Source organism: Podarcis gaigeae (assembly GCF_964106915.1).
Source record: "Podarcis gaigeae genome assembly, chromosome: 6".
NCBI lineage: Eukaryota > Metazoa > Chordata > Lepidosauria > Squamata > Lacertidae > Podarcis > Podarcis gaigeae.
This window is the reverse complement of record NC_139682.1, coordinates 27704341-27724749: the sequence shown is the minus strand read 5'-3', so window position 1 is coordinate 27724749 and position 20409 is coordinate 27704341. Positions and strand designations below refer to the sequence as shown.

The following is a 20409-nucleotide window of genomic DNA, read 5'->3' as shown; positions in this document are numbered from 1 at the left end:
GCCCCAGTACTCCAGGAAGCCAAGAGTGGCTGGGGTGGGGCCTCCACTGACACCACAGCAGCAGCAGGAGGAGGAGGAGGAGGAGGAGGAGGAGGAAGTGCCTGGTGTCGGCTGGAGTTGCAACTTGGAGGGGCACTGGTCTGCTCTCCTCCCTGGCCAAGGGATGCTGAGCATGTGCTGGTCCAGCTGAGCGTGCTCAGTAAGCGGCACTGAAGTCGCCTGCCCACTTCATTGCCCTTCCTCGGACTTCGAGGAAGGGAGTCAGCAGTGGGTTCTGCAACTGGCAGGTGGGCTGGATCCAGAACCTTGGTGGGCAGGATGCAGCCCTCGGACCATAGTTTGAGGGCCCCTGTTATAATTTCATTTCTTGTTACCTTCTGCCTTGGTCACTCCACACCTGGAATACTGTGTCCAATTCTGGGCAACACAATTTAAGAAGGATATTGATAAGCTGAAATGTGTGCACAGGAGGGTGACTAAGATGATCAAGGGTTGGGAAACTGAGCTTTAGGAGGAATGATTTTGATCCAGAAGGCTCTTATATTCTTAAGTACTTAATGAATATAATTCAGTACAATTAAACTGAATTCTCTTCCACAAGATGTAGTGATGGCCACCAACATGTGATAGCTTCAAAAAGGAGTTAGACAGATTCATGGAGGATAAAGCTTGTGACATACATTCTAGCTGAGCTGCTATTATCTCATCATGTCTTTAAATAACCTCCAAGCATCTTGAAGAGATTTTACCCTCTTGACTCTTCCTTTCATCTAATCTCCTTTACCTAATCTCAATTTTGAGAATCATTTGAAATTAACTGTTTCTGTGTTGCTAGGCAGCATTCCATTTACATATCTGGTGACTCTGATAGATGTGGTCAATATTCCCCACCAAGTCAACAACACTTACACCTCTAACCGGTTCCCAGGTTGAATTAAGGATTAAGTCCAGGGTTGCCCCACCTCTAGTTGGTTCTTTGCACAACTGTTCCAAGGTAGTGTCATGTATTTTTTCCTGTTTGCTGCAATCCGAACATGCACTCCATCAAAGTGAGCGTAACTGAAGTACCCAGTATTCATAAACTACATTTATGGGCGTTGCGAAATATAGAAAGATTGTAACTAAGAGGTCCCATTGTCTGAAGTCTACCCTGAATTAGACTATCTAAGAGAGAGGTATGGAAGCTGTGGTTCTCTAGATATTGCTGGACTACAACTCCCATCATCCCTGACTGTTTGCTTTGCTGGCTGAAATTGATGGGAGTCTAACAATGATTATAGGGCCACAGTTCCCCATGCTTGCTCTACGACCAGGATGCAGAGAGAGGGGATTAAGCCAACAGCGGTCAACTGGGAGGGAGGGAGTGTATGTCTATGTACCCAAAGAAGGCTTACTCATCACAACAAGACAGATTAAATATCCAAAGCAAGTACCGTAATAAGGCATTGCTTTCTCAGAAAAAAAGGAGGAGGATGGCCTTTCAGCATCTCTTAGCAACAGGAACAATAAAATGGAGCAGTCAAAATATGAGGTGTCAGCGGGAACTGTCACGCACACAGCATGTGCAGGTTAGCCCCCACCAAACCAACTGAAGGGGCAGAGCTATGATGACAAAAGGGGAAGATTGAGAATGCCAAGTGTTCTGTTGTTTCATCACCTTATGGGATGCAGTGACCTTTGCATTACATAAAGGTGTGGGATGGTGCTCAGAAAAGGGCAGGAAATGGAACACATTTCCAACTAAGGAAGTTCTCACATAAGAGGCTTAAATCATGAATGTAAACCCAACTTGGCAAAAACAGAATTCAGATTCTGATCCACATTCCCTCACACGTTATCAGCATACTGTTATGAATTGTTGGTGCCAGACACCTATAATCCTAGCAAGTGTGAAAAGCTAATTGAGCTAGCTTCTTGACAAGGTTGACAGGCCATTAAAAGAACAAAGGAAAGGTGATGGGACACTACGAGAACCAAGGAAAGGGGGGCTCTGTGACAGGTGGCAAATGAGTGGGACCCCTCCTCCAGCTCTCAAAAAGTTAGAAGGACAAAGCCTGAGTTTGAGGGCAGAGTTTGCTGTGATGTGACCTACAGTGGCCTTATGCCTGCTATTATCATGGACTTTCTTCCCACAAGGTAGCCTTCTTTCCATACTCTCCTACCATTCATCCAACCAGGTTGCAGAGCCAAAACCAGTGTCTCAGGGTAGTGCTGGTGACCACTGAAGTGTCAACCCCAAGGGGATTTCCACTGCAGGGATTCTCCCACCAAACCAACCACCGCCTCTGTAGTCTTAACAGAGCTCATTATAAGAGTTCTCACCAAACATTCTCACCCAGATACACAAGATTTCTCTTCCAGCAACAAGTTTTCTTAGCCATTACACGATAGTAGCTCAGACTTTTTCAGCTGCAGTTGCCCCCGTCCCTCATAATCTCTTCTTCCATTTACTATTCCATATTTATTAAATGCCACTAAGAGTGCACATGGGGCTATAACGAGCACAGAAGTAATAATGTCCATGTCTTCAAGGCTTAGAATCCAAATAAAACAGAGATGACAAACCTGAAGGAGAGGTAGTTAAGCACTGATAAACAAGATTTAAGACTAGAGCAGCCTTTTCTTTCTATTACAATTGCATTTAAAAAAACCTATCCCCCACCCCCTTAAGTAAAGTAGTCTTGTAGCCTAGAATCAATCTGCTTCTCTTCTTGTCCCTTGGTGTTCATGCTAGCCCTCAAGGAAGAGGAGCCCCTTCTTTTGTCACCAGCACCGAAAGCAAACAGGCTGATAGTGGAACAACAGATTGCTCCATCCCTTCACCAATCTTTTATTATTATTATTATTAGCCTGCTAAGACTCTAGTAGTCTGCATTTCCATGTTGACTATTAATAGATAAATAGGTACTGCTCTGGCGGGAAGGTAAACGGCATTTCTGTGTGCTGCTCTGGTTCCCCAGAAGCGGCTAAGTCATGCTGGCCACATGACCCGGAAGCTGTCTGCGGACAAACGCTGGCTCCCTTGGCCTATAGAGCGAGATGAGCGCCACAACTCCAGAGTCGTCCGCGACTGGACTTAACGGTCAGGGGTACCTTTACCTTTACCCTGCAGGCTAGCAAGTTGTGTGAGCTTATTTCCAAGCCCGTATGAAAGGATCCATAATTTTCTCTTATTCCTGGGCACTGTATGACTATCTGCTAGCTGAATTTAAACTCTGACCTGGCCAGGTCCCAGAATAAGGTAGAGGGACATCATTGCTGCATCAATGCATCATGGCTGTATTGAAAGACAAGTCTCTCAGGCATTTCACATGCTTAAAATGGTTTGAGACACCTTTATTGCAGTTCACCTTTATTGCACACACACACTTGGACTCATCTCCACCGTATCCTTCAAATTCCCCAAACAGTCCTTCTGGAAGATCCTTCAGCCTACTCTCTTCTGACTTCTTTTCACGAAAGCATTTGCGGGGGAATAATTGAAGGGAGGTGTTGCAAAGGAAAATAAGTGGTGGGTGGGGCAAGGGTTAGGCTCACACATTTGCCCACACTTGCTGAAAAGCAAAGACAGGGTCGGAAATCTGTCAAACACAAAGTTTCAGCCTAAGTCTCATTTGGTTTGGTTCACTGCCAAACACGTAATTCTAGCCTAAGTCTCATTTCTGGTGCCAGCTTGGTCAAAATATTAATTGGATGAAGCAACTCATTAGCAAGGAAATGTAGCTTCCAAATCTTATGGTTAAAAACAAGAAGCCAAAAGCAACAACACATTGCCATTAAAATCTCTTCTCCTATGATATAGCCTATTTCCGTAATAGCTTGGCAAGGGAATAACATTATGGAAGCTATAAATATCTCCCAGGGTGCTGCTTTGTTTCTTGCTAATGCTGCTCTGCTGGACAATAAATCCAGGAAGGGTGATGCCTGCTAGTGTAGCAGGTTGGTCCAACAACAACCACTGCCACAAGTGCAGCTGAGTCTATATCTATCAATGGAGCATATAAGGGGTGGAACCTGGGAAATTTGAATGGTCAGTCATCATGATGGCTGATTCTAAGAACTGGCAGAGCCATGTTGGGAGGAGCCATTAAGTCAACCAAACACACCTTTTCAACTCTGCTGAGACAGTAAACAACAACAACTAGCCCTTAGGTAGACAACATCGTACCTCCCTCCACAGATGTTGCTGGACTACAACTCCCATCATCCTCAGACATCATAGCCAATGGTCAGGGATGATGGAAATCATTGCCCAATAACTTCTGGAAAGCACCTCATTGGCTACCCCTGAATTAACAAGAAGAGCATTTATTTTTGAAAAACATTTAAATATCATCTCTCACCGAAATGAGGTGCTGTACATGATACATAGATAGATTTGATAAATACAACACTCACACATACATAGAATAAAGCACAGCTGCAATCAGATAACTGACTAAAATTTTTTTAGGAAGGTGGCAGAATGCCATCAAGGATGATACCTAACTAAGTTTTGGTTTCATAAAAAAGGTGCCACAACCAAAAATGCTCACCCCCAGTGGCTGCCAGTCATACTTTTATTACCTGTGGCACCACCAGGAGGGTCTCACTAGATGACTGTAGTGGAAAAAACAAAAAATGATCCTACAAAAATCAGAACAGACTGGACATTTCAGCCAGGCCTGTGAAAACAGCAGCACTTAAGTGGCCACTGAGATGAGTGGTTTTATCCTCAAAATGCCTGGGAGATTTGTCGCAGCAGGTTCAAAGTGTTGCCAAGTCCCGTTTTTGGCTTTGATGTTAAAAAGGCCTATACTGTTTTGGAAAGTTCCTGCAGAGACCTACTTGAGGCCACAATGACACCAGCATCGTGTCCCTGGATCAAGTCAGAGTTTCCCTTCTGCTAGTCCCTTCCATTTGCTCAAAACAATTAGCTATTCTCCATGTATACAGAGGGTGCTTGTGAGAGTTCAGCATTGCAGAATTCCAGTTTTCTCATTGTTTTCACCATGTTCCACCTCATCTCACTCTGGATCCATTTATGCGGTCTCATATTTATTTATTTTTAAAGGAAGGGTGAGCTTTTAAAATGATATGGACTTACAGAATTTATATTACATCAATAATCTTATTTGGTATCCTGGACTTTTAGTTGTATGTTACAAGGTTCATGGACAAGCACTACTAAATTAAGGAACCTAAGTTATGACTTTACACCAACATTTTCCATTTGACAACTAGCTAGAGTTAGTAATCCTGAACCTTATTGCTGAGGTGTGGGATGGACAGGCCTTCTCATAAGATGATATAATTATTAATCATTAAAATTATGATTATCTTTCAATGATACTCAGATCACATGCAAGTTCCCCACATACTACTGAAAAAAGTAGAGATTAGCACTGATGCTGCTCTGTTATTTTGTCTAGATGCTCAGGTTGGTCATGCCATACAACAACTGTTCTGTACACTTTGTCCTTCTCAATACAGACTACAGAGGTATAGAATCCATACACATCCTTCCGTTCACCATCCCCCAGAGGGGTGTAATTCATTGCTTTCATTCCGCTCAACATAAATGTCAAGGCAAAATTATCACATGTGGGAATATAAACGTAATTGCTTTGAACTCCTGGGCTATAGCTTCGTCACCGGAAGAGGAGTACAGATATGACCTGGATACTAATCCAGTATGCCAGAGATTTGCCCTGGTGCTGGAAGTTGATCATAACTAGATCCTTAATTATTTCAAACATGGAGGGTATTGGAAGAAAGAGGTTATAAGGCAGATAAGAGATTCTTTCCATAAATATTTTTTCACCAACATGTCCCTGAGCTAAGAATATGAAATTATACAATATGCATAACCAGAGTTGTTTCCAATATTATTCAATATTTGCAACACGGTGATAGGAGATAATGCATCTCAGTGCTTGGAAAAGCATAAGACAGTATCTGTTGTAGTATTAATAGCTGCTAAGCAAGTCTTGAACTGATCAATACAGACCAGTCATGTTCAGTGGTGGAGCATCTGCTTTGCATGCAGAAGGTCCTGAGTTCCATCCCTGGCATCTCCAGGTAGGGCTGTGAGAGACCTCTCTGAAATCCTAGAGACCAGTTAGTGAAAGCAACCCTTTGCTAGAAGGACCAATGGTCTGACTCATGCTCCAGTATCTAAATAAGAGTTCCAGTCCTCCTTTCTTTGTCTTTGCTCTGGAGCTTTCACCATGAAAACCCTCTCTTTACTGCTGAATCAGAGCTGGAGCATCACACAGGACTTGGCCTCGGTGGGGGAAGCTTCTCCTCCTCCTCGACTGTCCTCCAGCCGCCGCTATCAGCTGCCCAAGGGAGGAGGCTGTTAGCAGCAGCCATGGAGAGGCAACAGGATGCTCTCTCATAGCTGCCACTGCTGCTGCCGTCGCCACCACCATCACTTGGTGTAAGTGCTGGCTCATCCTTCTTCCTGAGCTCAGCAGCGGCAGCACTGGTGGGGGAAATACAGAAATTCTGGGATCAAATCAGAAGCCAGGATGGGTTTTGTAATTCCAGGACTGTTCCTGGAAAACAGGGATACTGGGAGGGTCTGCATCATGTAAGTCACCCTGAGTTCCTCAGAAGATGCACACACAATAATGCTAATTGTTCAAGTCCAGGGGTCAGCAGGGGGCTGGTCCACTGTCCCTCAGACCTTGGGGGGGACTATATTGGGGCGGGGAATGAATGGATTCCTATGCCCCACAAATAACCCAGAAATGCATTTTTAATAAAAGGACACATTCTACTCATGTAAAAACACAGAGATTCCCGGACTGTCTGCAGGCCAGATTTAGAAGGCAACTGGGCCTTAGTTTGCCTACCCATGTTTAAGTCTTTTCACAAAAATGGATGAGCTACTAAACTTAATCCAACTTTCCCCAAGCTGAGAGGAGCTTGCCTAAGTAAGAACCCAATAAGAAACATAACTTTTGGTCTACTCTGAGCTCTTCCTCTATAAGGTTTGGAACTTGGGCCCTCTAATTGTTTTCTTTGATGCACTGTTCAAACCTAGACATGACATTCATGAGAAATACATATCCTTTCAGTTCCAGCAAGAAGAGATGTTATCTGTGGAGGCATCCAGCCGAGTTAAAAAATAAAACTCTGAAACAGCAGTTACGAAGCATAAAATGCAAATAACACGCTGCAAAATGACAACATTTCGTTGCAGGAGGGACTGAATTCCTAGAAACAACTAGCCAAATACGAACTTTATATCAATGGGCCATTACAAAATTGGCATTTAAGTAAAAATCCAGGCTCATAGGTGTTGGTAGTATCAGAGGATGAAATGGTAAAATTGAACACTATGGGAGTATTAGGTTGCAACTAGGAATGCTGTTGACTTCTGATAAAAAGGGAAACAGGAGTGTAAATTGCTGGTGTTTGCTTATTTCATGTCTAGAACTATTTTCAGTTCACAAATATGTAATTGATGACATTTTTCCCCAGTTGCATTGGAAATTGTTTCCAGTCATTGGAAAGTGTTTCCTTTACATTGAAATGAATGGAGCCAGTGTGGTGTAGCAGTTAGAGTGCTGGACTAGGACCTGGGAGACAAGGGATTGAATCCCCACACAACCCCGAAGTTTGCTGGGTGACTTTGGACCAGTCACTCACTCTCAGCCTAACCTACCTCACAGAGTTGTTGCGAGAATAAAATAGAGAGCAGGAGATTTATATATGCCACCTTGAATTCATTGGAGAGGTGGCATATAAATGAAATTAATAAAATGCTGTGGAATAATGTAACAACACAATTAACTGTCTTTAATTACATAAAATTCCTACATAGTGGACAGCTAGACAAATATTGTAGTTTTTGATGGAAGCCAAACTGCAGCAGAATGGAAACTGCGCTGCATGTGACAAATATGGGGTGGAATGAAGAAAGAGGTCTTCTTACATCTCTAACTGCAACTATACTTAGCGTTATACAGCTATCAGTGGGATTTCTCTATAAGCAGACATAGGATCAGAATGTTAGGCTGTTTCCAGGCAGAAGATTTTGTTATCAGGCAAATTAAATATGTGTATCCAACACATTCTAGGTTATTTCTGAATGCCTTTAGTTGCTGCTGACCCATTCTATTTCATATTTTCTGTGTTAAGGTCCACCCCAGAAACCTGAGAGAGAGCCATAGTTTAGTGGTAAAGCACACACTGTGAATGCATAAGGTTCCAGTTTCAATCCCTTCCACTGCCCAGCAAGGGCATTATGATCGGCAAATGGAACCTGGCCAGTTTTGCCATGGCTTGATGATTAATGGTGTGTGGTAACATGGTGGTAGCACCAATGTTGTGGAATGTGCTCCCTGCTGAAATATGAGTCGCACCATCACTATTGGCATTCTGCTGGCTCTTGAAGACCAATTCCCTCCACTTGAACTTGCACTTATGATCCAGTTGTTTTATTTGCTTTTAAAACTAGTTAATTGTTATGCTTTTTAATAAGCTTATTTTATTGCATATTTTAAATATGGATGCTTTTAATGTTTTGATGGCATTGCTTTATTGTGTATTTTAATTATGCTTGGGTTTTATAATTTATAAGCTTGCAAACAGAAGCCATTACGACATATAAGTGGAATATCAGTGTTTTTCAAAACTTGGACTACAACTCCTATAATTCCCGACCATTTGTCTGGCTAGCTAGGGATGCTGGGCATTGTAGTCCAAATGCAGATAGAGACCCAAGTTTGAGAAATACTGTTATATAAATCAGTAATGATAATCTCTGGTATTTCCAGGTATGACTGTGAAAGACTCATGTCATGGAGACTTTCCCCAAGTCCTTTTAGATCATCTTTTCCCAACATGCTGCCCTTCAGAAGTTTTAAACTACAAGTCTCATCAGCCCTAGTTCAAAACAGGGGGGCTCCAATTTGGGGGAGCCTGGTATAGATGATACAGTGTTATCAGTGACTCTCTAGAAGACATTGGATTCTGTTCTAGAAAGTAAGATTCCTCACTTTGACTTTCAGTGAACAAAGGTCCCTTTTCCACAAGTCTGTCATAAGTCCAGAATTAAATGCATGCTATAGGGAACATTGTGTCCCTCCAACACCTTGGTATTTTTATCTAGGGAAAGTGGATGGAATGGCCTTTGCTGACTACAACTACAGTGAAGAATTTACTCAAAGCCAGCAAGAACAGAATCCATACAAGGTAGATAAAAGGCAGCACTTTGAATTGGATCCAAAAAGTAAATGTGAGCACAATTTTAAGAGAACTATTGTGCTATATTACCTGCAATAAAGGACTTCTGAGTTAAGTTCACATAGATACCAAGGATGACCTGCTTTCCACTGGTTCCGTACTGGTTTAGGAAAGTGCTCCAGCAATTCCACCTCAATATCATTTCATGCATGTTGAGACAGCAAAACAACACACATGCACACAAACTGAACTTTGGCTATTTGTCCTTGAGAAAAACAAGCTAAAAATCAGTGCTCAGTAGATGCCTGATTGCAGGCAATTTACAGAGTACATAGAGTGCTTACTTCTAAACCTGCCGCACAATCGTCTTTGACTGAAAAATAAAGCAATTTTATTGTTCTTGGTATCTGGAAGAATACGCCAAGATATAAGAAAAATTAACTTTTGCTAACATCCATCAGAATGATCAGACTAGGGTTTTGTTTGGACAGCCCTTAAAAGGGAAAACGATCACTGCTGCTGCTTATTGGGCTAAACATTTTTCAAACAGCAAGGCTACTCTGATTTTATGAATCACTACACCGACTGATAATAAGGATTTGGGATAGATCATAATGGCGGCTGCATGCCCAGAGTAATGGAATGAATCCAAAGCAGCATAAGCGGAGGGAGAGCAGCTGCTAGCACTGTCCCATAAAATGCTTGCACAGATGCTAAGTGGAATGTCCTGTTCTGGTCTTGCAGAGGCCAAAGGACAAGGCGGCAAGGCAGGTTGGTTGTTGCAGCACCATGGAGAGTTCCCAGTTGAAAGTGATCTCAAGCTTCTAAAGCCTCAGGTTCCTGCCCACCTCCGCAAGGCTCTACCCAGTTCCAGAGAACTCAGTTTTCTATGGGTCAACCCCTGAAGTCAGGCACTTCTCCTGAGACCTGTGGTCTCCCTGAGATCTGTGGCCTCCCACCTGGTGCATTTCTATGGTTGGACTAATGAGGTTAAGGAATGACTTGCGGAGCTGGACTGCCCATTGCTAAGGCTACATCCTCAAAACATTGTGTACATGCACAGCAAGGAACCCATTACTGGAGCAGCCATTCTCACCAGATGTGGCACGGCGACAATGCACAAAGCAACTGTAAGGCGCAAAGTGAGTTGAAGAGGTTATGTAATAGGAAAAGAGATAGAAATGAGATACCCATGTTCCATTTCAGAATGGAAAACCACACACAACTGTTACTCAGAAGCTCCAGTATCTGGCCATCACATTCCACAGGGCCTGCAAGACAGAATTGTTCCACCAGGCCATTGGCCAGGGCACAGCCTGACTCCCTCCTTCGGCAATTTTCGCGGAGCTCTGGCCCAATGGTTGCCATTGGTTTGATTTGAATTAATTTTATAATGAATGATTTTAGAGTGTTGTGTTCTGTTGTACTGTTGTACTGTTTTATTGTTGTTAGCCACCCTGAGCCCAGCTTCGGCTGGGGAGGGCGGGAAACAAATAAAAATTTTTATTATTATTATTATTAGTAGTAATAGTAGTACAAGTAGAGTAAATGTGTTACAAACAATTAACTGGACCCAGATACCAGATGAGCAGGCAAGAGATACAGATCTATTTGCCTTTTAAGAAAATGGTGACCTTTTTGCCCTGTGCTGATAGCCCTGTGCTATCTATTATGAGATTTAAAAATTATTTTAATTATTTGCGTAAGGGTGGTACCTAACTAAACAGTGAGATGAGCACAATGACTTTGAGCTGCATAGTGTAAGTTTCTCCTCTCCTCTCCCAAGACCTGTAACCCCACTGCAAGTCCTCTAAATCTGCTCCAGGGGTTTCCCCAGCCCTGTAGAGCAGATATAGGGAAATGTGTGGAGTGTGGAAAGGGCAGGGGAGTTACATTACACAGATAAAAAAATGCTGCACTGTCCTAACCACTGGATAGCACCCAAAACATTCTTTTTTTAATATATCAAGAGAGCTTACATAGAAGACCCAGCTGTCTTCCATTAAGACTCAACATACCCAACAAGGTCACTGCATTACATGCTTTCAGACTGTGGCCTGGAATGTGCTGCTTTTAAAAAATGAACATATTATTCCCTCTAATAGCAAACTCCAGTGGTAAGTGGCAACTTTTTGTTGCAAGTCTCCCTTGTGCTATTTAAACCTGCATCCATTTAACCTTGCATCCAAGGGCCTTGAGACATCTTTCCCTCCTCTGCATTGAAATCTTTTGTGTGTCTCGCATCCTACAGCCAAAATCCTAAATGGAATCCCTGCCTTCCTCCATGTTTTTCAAACAACATGTGCCTAAGATTTTAAGGAAGAACTGAAATAGTTTTCTACCCAATGGCAGCAGACATGCAATGAGACAGGATGAGATGGACCAGGCCAACTTGCCTCAAGTAAGATGCCATTTTAGCTACATCTCTGTCAACACCAAGTATCCTACCATAGCTAGAGTACATTTGTAATACTGGGGCTTGAGCCTGGACAGAGAAGGTAAAATAATTAAATAATATGGGTTACTTTAGTCTGGGACGCGGGTGGCGCTGTGGGTTGAACCACAGAGCCTAGGACTTGCCAATTAGAAGGTCAGTGGTTCGAATACCCACAATGGGCAGGAGCTCAGTCCCTGCTCCTGCCAACCTAGCAGTTCAAAAGCATGTCAAAGTGCAAGTAGATAAACAGGTACTGCTTCGGCAGGAAGGTAAACGGCGTTTCTGTGCGCTGCTCTGGTTCGCCAGAAGCGGCTTAGTCATGCTGGCCACATGACCTGGAAGCTGTACACTGGCTCCCTCAGCCAATAAATGGACATGAGCACCGCAACCCCAGAGTCGGTCACGACTGGACCTAATGGTCAGGGGTCCCTTTACCTTTACCTTTACTTTAGTCTACATTTTGCAGTAGATACCTGGGATTAAAGGTAAATAATTTCTTGTCCAGACCGTAATTGTCTAATGACTGGGAGATTTCTCATCATTAGTATTTCAAAAAAGCAACTGTTGAGTCATCATGCGCTCCTCTTACCTGGAAAATGTTTATAAGAGGAGAAGGCAAGCAAAACTTAATATATGCAATCATTGAATATTTTCATTTTTAAGAACATGAACCCCGATGTAAACAAACCTGAAACAAAATTCAATCAGAACCCATTCAAGAGCAGCCTCAAGTGTTATGATTTGTCACTGAAGAAGACCAAACAGTCAAAACACATTTGGCAGTCTGAATTGTAATCTGCTTAAGCTGTGGCTGGCTAGTTAAATCATTCTCCAGCTTATAACAAGCATATGTATTTTATTAGTGTGTTGGAAGATTTCATATGTTTTGTATACTGCATTGTTATATGTTTTATGTATGATAAACCAATCGAGTAAAATTTGCTGGATTTTTATGGTTCCTGGTTATTTTGTGTGTGTGTGTCTTAGATTTGAGCTTGATCCATCAGCCAAATGCTTTTGATATGCAGGTTCTGTTTTTGCTCCTTGCCAAACACTCCCTATTTTGGAGAGGTGCCTCTTATTTTAAACAGGTTTCACCCCTTTATTTTTAGATCATTACAAGGCCATAGAAGGGAAAAAGAACAGACAGCAAAGTGCCACAGCACCCCTCATTTCTGAAATGCCGTTCTGGCACCCTGACCCCTGCAGAGACACACAAGGCTCGCAACACAAGGCACTCTGCGCAAGAAACGAGTTTCGCTTAAAGCTCCTCTGCCAATTTGTTCATTTTAAAGACTACATTTCAGAGACATGAAGGACTTGGTATGTTCTGCACAAAATGTACCCGTGGAGTTAGAGGACAAATGAACTATCTTTTGTATACCTGCATAAATCCCCTGAAGTTAATGGAACATTGCTAATTTACAGCAGCTGGTTCCAGATGTGGAAAAGATCTCATGCTTTACACAGTCCGGATCATTATCAAGGAGACCAAGACAGGAGGCACTCTGTTCCCAAACTGCCAACCATTATCATCTGAAGTATCTCTTTCTCTCTCTCACACACACAGCGTGCCATACATTTTGCTTTATCCGTTTTCAAAGGGATCTGCAAATACATGCAGTTCATCCCCCTAGGATCGTGTTTTATGCAGGGTGGTATATAAAACTCCCTAAAAAACAGAATAAATAAATACTTGGTAAGGGATGGTGGGGAGGGAGAGAGAGAGAGAGAGAGAGAGAGAGAGAGAGAGAGAGAGAGAGAGATTGCTTTCTGAACTATCACAATCTCATTCCTACATTTTCTCTGTAGTGCCTGGCAAAGTACTGGTGATAAGTAAATAATCCAGAGTGGCAACTGGAGTAAAGATAAACCTACTGCCTTCACTTGCATGTATGCATATTGAGATTTGCATTATGATACTATAGGCTAACTATATATATATATATATATATATATATATATATATATATATATATATATAAATCAATTGAAGGATTTTTGTTTGGGGCTGGGTGAGTCTTGATTTTTAATCCCAGGGGTGGTGGAGGAGAATTCACCCAATGAACTGCAGGACTTAATTATATGTGGAACATGAAATCAGACATGGGGAGTGAATCATATGTGGGTGGGGTAAATTAGGTGCTCTATTGTAGCACACTTCGGACCCATGTTACTCATGTGCAGGCCTACTGATAAGTTGGATATGATATTACTATTTGACTATTAGAGGAAGAGTTGTAGCTCAATGGTAGAACATCTGCTTTACATGCAGAAGGTCCAGGGTTCAATCCATAGATGTCAACTTTTCCCTTTTCTTGTGAGGAATCCTATTCAGAATAAGGGAATTCCCCTTTTAAAAAGGGAAATGTTGACAGCTATGGTTCAATCCCTGCTGTCTCCAGGTAGGACTAGGAGAAACTCCGACCTGAAACCCCGAAAAGCTGTAAAAATCAGCATAGATAATAGTGAACTAGTGAATAGTGAACGGTCTGGCACATTTTTAAAAAATAAAAAATAAATAAATTGTATTAATATTATGTTGTGACAATATGTAGCAAAAACAATTATACATCAAATACCCTGGCTTCTCATACAGAAAAGGAGAAAACAAATGAAATAAAAGAGAGAGAAAAGGAAATGATATTTGAAGAGGGAAGAAAGGCAACATAGCAACCCCCCTACCAATAAAATTTAAAGGAAAAATATTGTCATTTATTTTGTCATTCCAGAAATGTAAAAAACAAGGCCAACTTCTCTATAAATTTATTTCCTTGATTATTGAGTATGTGTTTCCGTCATGTGTAAGTTTTATCATTAAGATAGTTTGCCAGGTTTTCCTTAATCAGTTATTATACTGGGATCATTATTTTTGTGCAACATACTGGTCTGACACAATTCAAGGCAGCTTCCTATGATTCCCCAACTGAGGGAGATCCTAGGGGGATCATATTACTTTGACGGTCAAGCTCAAACCCATTTCTGGACCAGAATGCCAGTGTGGTACAGTGGACAGAGTGTGGGATTTAGATGTTGCAAGCCAGGTTCATATCCCCACTCAGCTCAGAATCTCACTGGGTCACCACGAACAACTCAATCAGCCTAACCTAAGCCCCAGGGTTGTTGTAAAATGCTACCGAGTGCTGGGAAAGGAGCTTGTAACAAAATAATGAAAAAGCCATTGTTGCAAGGCAGTGAATGGGGGCTCCTTCTTTCACCGTGTGCCAAACCCAGGCCACATACTTCATTCGGGCCACATGTTTACAATAGTTGTATGAACTGACTCATTGTAACCTTGGATAAATTGCTTCTCTGTTCTCCCCTGTGCATCTTTTGCCCCCCCCCCCCCCGTGGAGGACATGAGAAGGGAACCTGTGGCCTTCCAGATGTTGAAGAACTACAACTCCCATCATCCTTGGCCATTAGTCAACTTTGCTGTGCCTGATGGGAGTTGTAGTTCAGCAGCATCTGGAGGACCAAAGGTTCTCCAACCCTGCTCTAGAATGAAGTAATAGAGGCACCATTTTAAATACACATTTCCCACAAATTTGCAATGTTTCCATGTTGGTAGAGTTTGGCTTTTTTGTCAAGGTATGATCTTTGTTCACCAGCAAAGGGATCACCTGCCTTTTCTTACAGAGATACCACAAGAAAACAGAGAGACAACAAAGAACAGGAACCGTAGATCTATGTGGACCAAGATGCTAAGAGATTATCCAACATAGATTTATACTCACATCTACCCACATCTACAAGACACTCTATGTCTCTCAGTCATCAGAATACTTTCGATCTCTTTTTGATGAGATTAGCACTTTACCCCACAGCACCCCCTGCTGATCTCCTAGTGCCCCAGCATGCATTCCCTGTTGCTGCAGATTCTCAGAGAAAATCCAATGGAAGCTCTAACCGGAAACATAATCCCCCCCAAAAATAATAGGGGGAAATAGATGAGTGGTATAATGCTGTCCCTGTTAGTTGCTTCAGCATGCAAACTGGGACTCTGCAGGCAACAAGTACCATGATCACGCATCATTTTGCAGTGCAGAGAGAGGGCTGCAATCTGTACTGAAACATGAGCCCCGTAGTATGGGAGAAAAACAGAGAGATCCGGAAAATGGAATGTCAACAGAGAAACTCCACAGTTAATTGGCTCAAATCTGACCTGGACCCCCTCTCTGTTAACCCTTGAAGGAAGCTCCTTCCCTTAGTGAATTTACACTTCTGCCCTGCTCTGCCTTTCCAGCCCCACACTTGCCTTCCATACCACCTCATGAAGCCCCACTTAAGGCTGCATGATTGGCATGTGCTTCCAAGGTCACAGCACCCGCCCCCTCCGATCTCTCCCAATTTATTATCAATGTCTACTTTTACCAGCAGAACACCTGAAGTGGGAGTTAGTAAAACAGTAGCATTTCCTTCCTCCTTTGGGAAAGCAGCTCTCCCTTCCCCACCTTCCCACCTGCGTGCTAAATATAAAGGAAACATTTGTGAAACGTATTGATGAGAACCGCCATCTACCATTATTCCACAGCTCGGCTTTATACCCTCCCACTCCACACTGCTACAAGGTGTGGAACTGCCGCCGGTTGACAAAGGTCTGCTCGACACAGGTGGCACACTCCCCCACTGCAACTCCCGTGCGTGCACACAAAAACGCGCACACATAGAACATGCAGCATTGCTCATCACATTTCAGCACACGAGTAAGCCACCACATGCTCAGCTAGTCATCGTGTAGACACACACACACACAGACATGCATCCAGGAATATTACATGTCACAGATGTCAAGTGCCACCATCATGTTTGCATGCACACACACCCCTCAATGTTTGTTTTTAGACACATAACACAGATATATGCTCGATAGTTTATGCAAAACACTAATATACAGTGCTTAAGAGCACAGCGTCTTCCTGGAGTGTGCTTCAGAAAGACTGCAGAGTACAACCGAGGAAATCAGAACAAGGCTTCGAACATGAGTCTCAGCCATGTGAGTTGGCAAATATCCTAAGTTTTCTCCAGCTACGCAGCTCATCTCCTCCCAACCCCCAGAAACAAATGCTTCTACATTCAGGCATGTAATTGACCTGGCTTTTTATTCATTTTTGTCTAGAAATGGTTAGTTTTAAGTGATTTCACTCACAGCCTTTGTTCCTCGTTATCATGTTAGGTTGGATTTCACATCATTGTTAACCACCTTGGACACCTTCACGGCAATGCAGGATATAAATCTCTTCAACAAACCTATAAATCCATCATTAGGTCTCCTCCAAAAGGACTCTCTCTCACCCTATTCCTTATGATGTCAAAACACAGCTCGGGCTATTCAGACACTCTCTACCATCTCCCGACAGCAGAATGAAATCAGTTGTCCTCAGTCATGCCTGCCTGTCTTTTTGGGATGTTACCGGGGGCTAACTTAGTGGGCCCAAATATGAACCACCCACCCACCTCACTGCTGCCCATCACCATGGTATCTGACTCTGTGACGCATAAAATCAATAGCAACACAGAACACTCAAATCCTGCTGCCAAGTACAATCACATTCAATGGCTCCCTTTTCCTCAACACTATATGTAATCACTACAAAAACACAGAGAGAGAGAGACACTGTTGATGGCAATTAACATTCTCTTCCCCCAGCCCTCGTATCAGGAACCAGGTACCAGGTACCAAAAGCACGAGCAGGTACATTTCAAGGTCTTAAGAACTGTGGAGTAACCAAGCGAATTGCCAAGGCTGGCTGGGGCTCTGTATTGACAGAAGCAAAACAATCGCTGGCATTTGGGGGTGTTGCACAAAAGAGGTAAATAAGAGGGAAGACTACTTCTCCGCATACACACACACACACACACAAACACAAAACACAAACAAACATCCTATCCATCTCACTCACTTGAAATAGCGAGTACAGTAAATAACGGTAGCATCTCTCCATTTCACACTTCATTGTTGAAAGCCAACACTCCCCAAGGCACTCGTGCCATTGGTTAAGGCCCTATACAGCTGCTTTTTCTTCCACCAGCACAATGCTGGACTCACCTGGGTGTCAATGGAAGGGACAACAGCTGATGCCCGGGCAGACGCTCCCCCTTGCCATGGAGTACTTGTCCAAAGAAAGCTTTGCGATGAAGCCTGGCTTAATTGCTGTGGCAGGTCTTTCTTCTTTCCCTTGTCTTCTTCCCTTTCCCACCCACCCCCCTCCTTTAAAATAAAAAAGGAAAGAAAGAAAATCCTCTTCATGCAGCAGCCACCGTTCTCCCCATAATGATCACTGATGTGATGCCCATTCATTCAGCTTTTCCTCCCCCTTCCGCCTCTCTTTCCCGGTCTCCTGGATTGAGGTTGTTAGTGATGCTGCAGCAGTGCTGAGTGAGATCCCCCTGAGAGTACAGTGAAGAGAGGTTGGGAGGGAGAGAGAGAGGGAGAAAAAGGCAGAGATGCAAGAGAGAGAGAGAGAAAGAAGAAGAAGAAGGCAGGCCCCAAAACCAGATCTGGATTTGTAAGAGCCTGGAATACTACACACACACACACACACAGAGAGAGAGAGAGAGAGAGAGAGAGAGAGAGAGAGAATGGAAACTAGGGCAGGAAAAGAGCTGGGCCAAAGCTGCCGCTGCACATCGTATTATTGTGCCTCTGGCAACCTGAATCATGCATAAGGTCAACACACCAGAAAATCTGAGGCACTCAATAAGTTATTAGCAAGAAGATGCAGGCAATATAAAGAGGCAGGCGACAGACAGACCCTGCTCGGCTGGAGGCTTAGTCAGTGCTTTCATAGCACGCCTTGATTTTTAGAGATGGGTAGAGCTCCCCGGCTGGAATGAAATAGCCACAGCTCAGCAGCAGGTGAAATCCGGCACGAGATAGTAATAATAAAAAGCCAATCCGCAAGCAATTGCTGTTTCCTTTCATTTGAGGCATGTATTTTAAAAAAGAACAGGAGGGTGGGGAGCCGCTTGCTATTGTTGTGACTGTTCCACAGGCCAGAGAATGACAGCCTGACAAATTAGCAATAATGACCATGACAATAACTCCTTGCATTTCCCAGCCCTTCTGTTTGCAAGCTGCACAGCAGAAAAGGGCAATTAGAGGCACAGTCCTCAAGTTTCTTTTTTTTGTTTCTGAGGAGCTTCATTGAAGGCTATGGGATTTTGCAGTAGATGGCGATTGAGTCATGGCATGGCATGGTCTGCTTATGGACAACGTCATATAAAATTCCGCTGTTAGCAGCTGTGAAAAGGTATGTTTTGGGAGGTTGGAGGGGGTTGTGCTATTTTGCTAACCCACTTAATTTTAAATGTGCTCCAAGGTGCAGCATATACTGTAGTCCACCATGACCCCCATGCCCACTGTGTTTTCATCCAGAAGTTTATAAGCAATCGGAATTTCATTTGCATACAACCAAGGCTGCAGATAGTAAAGGCATATGTTGTACAATCAAAATGCTCATAAGTCGAGTTCAGACATGCAGACAAACAGTTAGAAAATAAGGGCTGGCCAGCCCAGCCCCTCTCATTCTTCCATTGCCCATTCAGAGTGGCAGTTCTAGGTCGATATTTTAGGTCAGTCACTAACTTGCCCTAGTTTTTGAGCTGAAACAATAGTAAAATAGATCCAAAGCTCTCAAAAAGCAAGTTGCAATGTGAGCTATTGATTGGTTCAACTACTTCTCGTGGCACATCACTGGCATAAATGGGATTTAAACATACTTTCTAATCCATTGCTTTCATCAGTATTTATTTGTAAGATTTATACATTGCTTAATCAAAGAGCTCTCTGAGCAGTGTACAATATATATATATATATATATATATATATATAAATATATATATATATATATATATATATATATATATATATATCTACGAAAGCATATATATATATATATATATATATATATATATATATGTATGCCGTTGTTGATATGGAGTTTGGGGCACATCCTAACTGCTGCTGATTTCGTGTCGGGCTCAATCGGCAAATTCAATTATAGTTGTTTGGGAGGTGTTTTGCAACAAACCTGCTTCCCTAACAGATCAGACTTCTTGTGATAAGGAAAGTGACAGGAAAATTCCTTGAAAAGTGTGGGATAACACTTGACACAGTGTCATCTAACCTCTTCAAAAAACAGATCAAACATTAAATAGACAGCAACATCCTGCTTCCCTGCAAACAAAAAAAAAATATCAGGACGAATGTTCAGTGAACAGGTTGTCTGGAAGCACTGATAAAGCAAAAGTAGAGGCTAAATTTAGAATAACCTGTGAAAAGAAGCTTTTAATACACATTTTTGAGAGCTATTCCAGTCAGATTACATTTTGGCCTGTATTGATTTATTCACCATTTTATAGATTGCACTCTAGCCACTTCCTGCTCTGGGGTCCATCTCACCTCCCTAGAAATCAACTCTGTCATTTTAACACTTCTCTTTCCAACTAATACAATATTAACTTTATATCTGTTTCTCTTTTGGAGTGGGGACACTTGTGGCCTAGCCTAATGCTGGATCCCATGGAAAAAGTACCCAGACCATGGATAGCTCCATGTGAGCAACAGACTCTGACAAAGGATGGGAGCAGACTGCAGCTTTTTAAGCCTCTATTTTCAGATTATTATACTTTGTCCAGATTCCACCCCCTTGCAGAGAACTTCAGAACTTCAAAGTACCAGCCCTCAGGTCTAAGGATGGGCACTCCTCCAGCATTCTGCAGACTGCTGATGTACAGTGAGAGGCATCTGGTTCTTCAGGCTGAAGGGAAGGTTCTTGTGAGGACCTGAGCTC

The 20409-nt window shown here is 42.8% G+C and overlaps 2 protein-coding genes across 3 annotated transcripts in view; one reads left to right on the top strand and one right to left on the bottom strand.

The window, feature by feature from the left end:
• The window catches only part of DLGAP4 (DLG associated protein 4), a 334346-nt gene extending 316195 nt beyond the window's left edge, over positions 1-18151 (bottom strand). The window contains exon 1 of one of the 2 annotated variants that reach the window (XM_083746168.1): positions 17664-18151. The gene's annotated coding sequence lies outside the window, so the exon portion shown is untranslated. The remainder of the gene's footprint in view (positions 1-17663) is intronic. The other variant, XM_083746161.1, reaches the window with a different exon arrangement.
• Positions 1-20409, top strand: part of TGIF2 (TGFB induced factor homeobox 2) — a 371431-nt gene that overhangs the window by 338512 nt on the left and 12510 nt on the right. The gene's annotated exons all lie outside the window — the stretch shown is intronic.